This window comes from Leuciscus leuciscus, assembly GCF_965113295.1.
Source record: "Leuciscus leuciscus genome assembly, contig: HAP1_SCAFFOLD_277, whole genome shotgun sequence".
NCBI lineage: Eukaryota > Metazoa > Chordata > Actinopteri > Cypriniformes > Leuciscidae > Leuciscus > Leuciscus leuciscus.
Window position 1 is genome coordinate 81,222 of NW_028118446.1, and position 7,191 is coordinate 88,412.

A 7,191-nucleotide genomic window follows, 5' to 3' on the forward strand; every position below is an offset into this window, starting at 1 on the left:
GGGCATTGCATGTACACTGACGACTTCTGGAGTAAATCTTGTACCTAGAATCGCTTTGACAGTGGGATGCTGTAACAGACAGAACATACATGTTTTCACCAACCATACCTGCTCCAGAAGTACTGCTATTGGTGCCACATGAAGCTTTTAGGTTTCTGCAATGTTTCTGAGATTCACTCCTCTTTCCTCTTCTTGGCATGGTGATGTTTGAGCACTGGCAATCAAGCAAATATGTTTGAGTAATGGGTACAAATATTGATATTTACTGTTACTTGAGAAAACGAACACAAAAGATAATGCCTTTTATGCGATCAGATATACAGAAATATATATATTAGTAACAGTATACAACAGTCGATATATAACAACAGTTAATTAATTGATTTGAAGTTAGGTTAATCAAAAAAATTGTGTACTTTAAAAGAGTTGATATTCCACTTTTTCCTGAATCTGCAGTTGATTTTTCTCACCTGGGTTCAAGTTTTTCACAGTCCCAGCTTTTTACAGTCAAGTCAAGCGTTTTTTAGTCAAGTTGTCAGAGTTTTCATAGGTTTTGGTTTTCAAAGTGTTTTTGGTTTTCAAAGCGTTTTGGGGGAAAAACTTGTTGTGGTTCTGGCTTTTAATTTTTAAAGATGCGTTAGCAAGCTTGCATGTGCAGTTTGGGTTTATGCGTTTTGGTTTTTGCATTTTTGAGATTGCGTTTGGGGTGCGAGCAAGCGAAGCAGCAAGCAATGCAGCAGCGTTTTGGGGTAGCAGCCAGTCAATTTTTGTTTTGAAGAGAAAGAACAGAATGGGCGAGAGGTAGAGGTTTAAGCGAGATAAAAGTTTGAGTGAAAAAAGGACATAAAGGTATAGGATAGGACAGGACATTAAACGACACACACGCACACGCACACACACACACACACACACACACAGAGAAAAAAACAAGTTAATTACATTCTTTACAGAAAACCTTAATACAAAATGCACTTAATTAAAACTTCACTTAACAGTTAATTGGGCAAATATAATAATAATAGTAAAACAAAAATTATTTCTAAAATGATTACTTACTGTATAGAGGTGGGACAATGTAATAAATAAATACAGAATGTAGTAATCAATATATTTTCAACACATTTTTGGGGCTTATGATAATACGCCATCACATTTAAAAACAGTTCTTACATACTGTTGATGGGAATAGAGATGTCCAATCTACTGCAGGGAGAGAGAAAAAGAGACACATCTCACACAAATCAAGCTGTTCATTTTAAGCTACAAAACCTTGTTTTTACTCAGCATATTTACATGTCCAACAAACAAATATATTTACCTTTACTCTAATTTCTACCAATGGCTAAATGTGTAAAATATCACAATGTTATATACTGTATACAGTAAAGACTAAAACAGCAATGTCTATGTGGACCCTACAGGACATGTAGAATTGTGTATTAATCAATATAAAGACATAACTAATGATTAATATGTTGTGTGTGTTACTTGCATAGACAGTCAAAGCAGCCTCAACCCTATGGAAAAATGAAAATAAATAAACAGCTTGTGATAGAGAATAGAAATGGCTGTTCATGCGTTTGTTACGTCTCGGCTAGATTAATGCAATTCATTATTTTGCTGTGTATCCAAGTCTCAAATTGCTTGTCTTCAGCTAGTCTGAAACGCTGCGGCCAAACTTCTTCATAAGTGTCGTAAATTTGAACAAATTTCTATCCTATTCTCAGAGAATAGACTTTAAAGGACCATGAATTTAGGGCCACGACTCTGGAACAGCCTGCCTCTAAGCGATTAGAACGGCCCCTTCTCTGTCCGCTTTCAAGTCTCTGTTTTTGGTTTTTCTGTTTTATGGTTACTCTTATTTTTTTCCTAATCTGAATTTTATTGGTGTTATATTTATTTACCACAAAGGTTCCTAGATGGCAATAAAGGTGAATGTAATATAAACATTACAATTTATGTCTATGATGTTAATGTCTGCAATCCATTCTGCTGTTACACAATTTAATACAATGCTGTTATACAAAAGGTCGTTTTTTCCATGATAAATGCAAATACTGAGAATCTGTCAAGCTGTCACTCAAATACTAGTGGATTACCTTGAAATGAAGGTGCTGATGGCAGTTGGCAGTGGCTACGAGGCAGTGGAGGAGATACGAAACCTAATGGGTAAATGAAATGAGTAATCTTGATTCCAAAAATGTTATTCAAATCTTAAGTGTTAAGTGCTTAATAAAAGAGGTTATTACATGTTGTGAAATATGCTGATGTAGATTGCTATTCCATTGTCAATTGTAAATGCAAATACTGAGAATGTGACAGTCAGTTAAAAAGATTACTTACCGCAATGGATGCATGCAATGAACTGGCAAGATTTTTACAAACGTGTTCACATAAAAGAAAAAGGGAGAAAAATAAGAAATCACATATGATTAACTATTATACAAGTAAAATATTGCACATGCCTGCATGGATGTACAGAATAACTGTAAAGTCTTAAAAATATCATTGACTAATCTGAATCACATGAATAAGTACATTTGACAGGATTCTCTGAACTGCGGTGCAAAGAAACATGGTGGCGCCCATCTCACGTTATAGATCAAGATATGTTTTTCTTTTTTATATACAAGTTTTTAAAAGACCAAACACACTCACTTACACATTTTTTGAGAATCGGAAGATCAGATAGTTGATGACAAGGTAAGCAAGTTTGTGAATATTTTGAAGAAAAAAAGAAAATAAAAGCGACACATCTGTCATACAGTGGCTGCGGTGTGTCACGTGACAAATATGACGCGTCGCCATGGAAACATTAAGGGGGAACGATCTAAAATAGAATATTACAATTAAGCGTGAAAAAGGGTTGATATATGCATAATAAATGACGCTGGCTTATCTTTTTATTAAGCGAGTTATCAGTGTGTATTGATCATTGATGGTATAAAGTTATGCCTAACCCTTAACAATTTCACATGTCCCCTCAGTCATTTCATCCTGCAGCCGGGCCTGAAACCGTTAGCACAATCTCCTCACGAGACACGTTATTATTGTAATGCTTAATGGAAATTAATTATTGTTCATGTTTCAGCTATTATAAACATTCATAATCAAATAAGTTTAACTGCATTCAACTCGTTGACCCACACACATTTTAATTACCTGAGACAGATTTTCTTACTCACCCGACGCAAAACAGCAGGCATAGAAAAATCCAGAATCATTAGTTATGCAGCATTCCACAGTCTAATTGGCCAGCCGTTATATTCGTTTGAATACTAAAAACTAATACCCTTATAATCAAGTTTAATTAGTAAAAATACATTCAAAAGTCATTACAATTTAAAAAACATTTATTACAATAAATAAAAATAACAAGTTAAAAATATTTATCACAACGCGCCCACCCACACAGACTGCGCAGGAGATGCGCGCACCCAGAGTCCGTTAAAAGCTGCGCACAGCCACAAACAAATGTGGGCTCGTCCGTAATAAAAAACGGAAATGTTTAATTAATACATTGGGCATCAACTAGACAAGTTAGAAGTCAGCATAAAGGGTAATAGGAAATCCGTGTAGATCGGTTTTAAACCCTAATTAATTTAAAACAATTGCAGGCAAAATAGATTTAATAGGGATTTATTTTAAATAAAATTCATTACAAGTTAAAAAAAATCATTTTAATAAATAATTAATCCAGTTAAAAATATTCATTACAATAAAATTAATTAAAAGTTAAAAATATTAATCAAAAGCGTGCTCACAAAAGTTGTGCAAGGCCTTTTTGTTTTAAATAAAATTAATTTCAAGTTAAAAATATCCATTACAAGTTAATATTTAATACAATAAATAAAAATAACTACAGGTTCAAATATTTATCAAAACGCGCACACACAGACAGCGCAGGAAATGCTAATAATATCATAAAGTCACAAAGAATATCAAATCACAAATAATATAAATAAAATTCCTTATCTGTTAAAGATATTAACACGCACACGCGAACGCGCGCGCGCGCACACACACACACACACACACAAAGGGTGCGCGCAGCAGGAGTCCCGCTTAAAAGACGTGCACAGCCAGTCTTCTTCAGTGCGCAGCAGTTCTCCAACGCTTACCAGAGTAGGCGCTATTGTTCCCCTGCTGGAGTTAAAGGTGAGACAGAAGATATAACATGTATTGATGTATCTGAAACACTGTGTATTTAGAAATGTTAATTTACAAAGAAATTAATAAATACAAATAATAAAAAAGTCAGAAAAAAGCCCTTTCCATTAGCTGACAGGAAATTTCATTTTCTGAGGTAAAACTTTACCTCATTAGAAATTGTATCAATGACTTTTAATATATAAATCAACTACATGAATAAATAAATCAATTCCTGTGAAATATTAAGTAAAAAAAGAGAGAAGTCCTGTCCTGAGGTAATTTTTTACCTCACAAGAAATGTATTGACGCGATTAATTTATGAATTGGAAGTTGATTAACATTTCTTGTGATGTAAATATTAATTGGAAAAGGGCCCGTCTATAGGGTTATGGCTAAGGTTGAGTTTATTTTCTGAGGTAAAACTTTACTTCATTAGAAATTTTATCATTGACTTTCAATAAATAAATCTAAACTAAACTATAAATAAAACAACATGAATAAATAAATAAATTCCTGTGAAATATAAAAAAAAAAACAGGTCATGTATCATGATATTTTCATGTGTTAGAAAGTCATTGAAAACATTATGAAAGTTATAACCTTACCCTTTTTTGTGTATTATTCTTAGGATGGCAACCCCCTACAGTCAGCAAGCAGTCTAAAAGTCAAATGTGTGGGTAGCCGCAGGAGCCAAAAGGCTTTAAATTTCACATCCAACAACAACATAATTGATGTTGGAGAATACAAGGTGACCACACTGTCCGCCCTAACTGATGGACAGACATGGTACACCTCAATAAAAAATGGTAGTGACCCGGAGTTTGAAGAGGGTGGATCATACATCATCAAAAATTACACCCTCTCTAAACAATATGGCCGGCAGTGTATTTTCTTAAACCGGTCAAGCAGAAAATTTAAAACCTCCCCACTGGCCATAACCGAGGAGGCAGAGAGAGCTGCAAAAGAGGTCCTCTGTCCTCCTTCCCCATTTGTAACCGGGGAAGAACAGGAAGTCTTCTCAAGCACTGGATACCTGAGTCTGCAGGGAACCATTGAGAAAGTGAGTGAATTTAAAAGCACAATTGAATATCTAGTACATTATCCTGGTTTACTTAACCTAGGTAAATGTAAGCTATTATAATTGTGTTTCTCAATCACAGTCCTATAGTACCCTAACACTTTTATTTGAGATACACATTTAGGTGAATTAACCTTGATTGGGAATACATAGAAAATATTCAGTGTTGGGGATACCTGGACCAGGACTGAGAAACACTCATCTGTGACACTGGGCTGTTATTTTCCAGGTGCAAGTGGCCAGGATGACTCGGGCCCAGTATCCCCTCCTGGACCTTTCTTTGAGGTCTGGAATAAAACTTCTGGAGGTGACTTTATGGAGAGAAGAGGCGTTGATGGACCTGTACGTCGGGGATAAGGTGGAGGTCAGCCACCTAAGGGCAAACATTCGGCCCAATGGAGGAGGCAAATTTGACTCCTCCAACTATACGACTGTCAAGGTAAACAAATATAAATTTCAAAGGTTATCAAAGACCTTAGTATACCCTAGAAACCGCCTAGCAACCACCCAAAACACCCTAGCAACCGCCTAGCAACCACCCAGAACACCCTAGCAACCACCCAAAACACCCTAGCAACCACCCAAAATACCCTAGCAACACCATAGCAACCACACAAAACATCCTAGTAACCACCCATAACACCCTAGCAACCGCCTAGCAACCACCCAGAACACCCTAGCAACCACCCAAAAGACCCTAGCAACCACCCAAAAGACCCTAGCAACCGCCTAGCAACCACCCAGAATACCCTAGCAACCACCCAAAACACCCTAGCAACCACCCAAAACACCCTAGCAACCGCCTAGCAACCACCCAGAATACCCTAGCAACCACCCAAAACACCCTAGCAACCACCCAGAACACCATAGCAACCGCCTAGCAACCACCCAAAAGACCCTAGCAACCGCCTAGCAACCACCCAGAATACCCTAGCAACCACCCAAAACACCCTAGCAACCACCCAAAAGACCCTAGCAACCGCCTAGCAACCACCCAAAAGACCCTAGCAACCACCCAAAATACCCTAGCAACCACCCAGAACACCCTAGCAACCGCCTAGCAACCACCCAAAAGACCCTAGCAACCACCCAAAAGACCCTAGCAACCACCCAAAATATCCTAGCAACCACCCAGAATACCCTAGCAACCACCCAAAACACCCTAGCAACCACCCAGAACACCCTAGCAACCACCCAAAAGACCCTAGCAACCACCTAGCAACCACCCAAAAATCCCCTAGCAACCACCCAGAACACCCTAGCAACCGCCTAGCAACCACCCAAAATACCCTAGAAACCGCCTAGCAACCACCCTAAATATCCTAGCAACCGCATAGCAACCACCCAGAATGCCCTAGCAACCACCCAAAACACCCTAGCAACCACCCAGAACACCCTAGCAACCGCCTAGCAACCACCCAAAAGACCCTAGCAACCACCCAAAATATCCTAGCAACCGCCTAGCAACCACCCAGAATACCCTAGCAACCACCCAGAATACCATAGCAACCACCCAGAACACCCGAGCAACCGCCCTAAATACCCTAGCAACACCATAGCAACACCATAGCAACATCCTAGCAACCGCCTAGCAAAAAACTTTCCGGTCCAAACTTTCTCAAGCCAACTTAAAGTTTGTCTCGACGAACTTTCGCATCTAGTTATTATTAATTAAGTTGGCTTGAGAAAGCCAACATATTGAAATCCTATTTAAACTTATTATTAAGTTGGCTTGAGAAAGCCAACATATTGAAATCCTATTTAAACTTATTATTATTATTATGTTGGCTTGAGAAAGCCAACATATTGAAATCCTATTTAAACTTATTATTATTATTCTTCTGTAAATAACTGTTGACTCAAACTCGCCCTAGAGCTTTAACTCTACATACTCCAAACTCGGCTCAGACACTCAAACTGATCTGAAGTTTTATGCTATATCTTTTCAGACTGATCGGACT

The 7,191-nt window shown here is 37.7% G+C and overlaps 1 long non-coding RNA gene across 1 annotated transcript; it reads right to left on the bottom strand.

The window, feature by feature from the left end:
* Positions 1–1,882: 1,882 nt before the first annotated feature.
* Positions 1,883–4,800, bottom strand: LOC309491482. Its single transcript, XR_014203140.1, has 3 exons — positions 2,663–4,800; positions 2,344–2,365; positions 1,883–2,162 (listed from the first exon to the last, which is right to left on the bottom strand). It is a non-coding gene; the product is annotated as an uncharacterized lncRNA (long non-coding RNA).
* Positions 4,801–7,191: the final 2,391 nt, after the last annotated feature.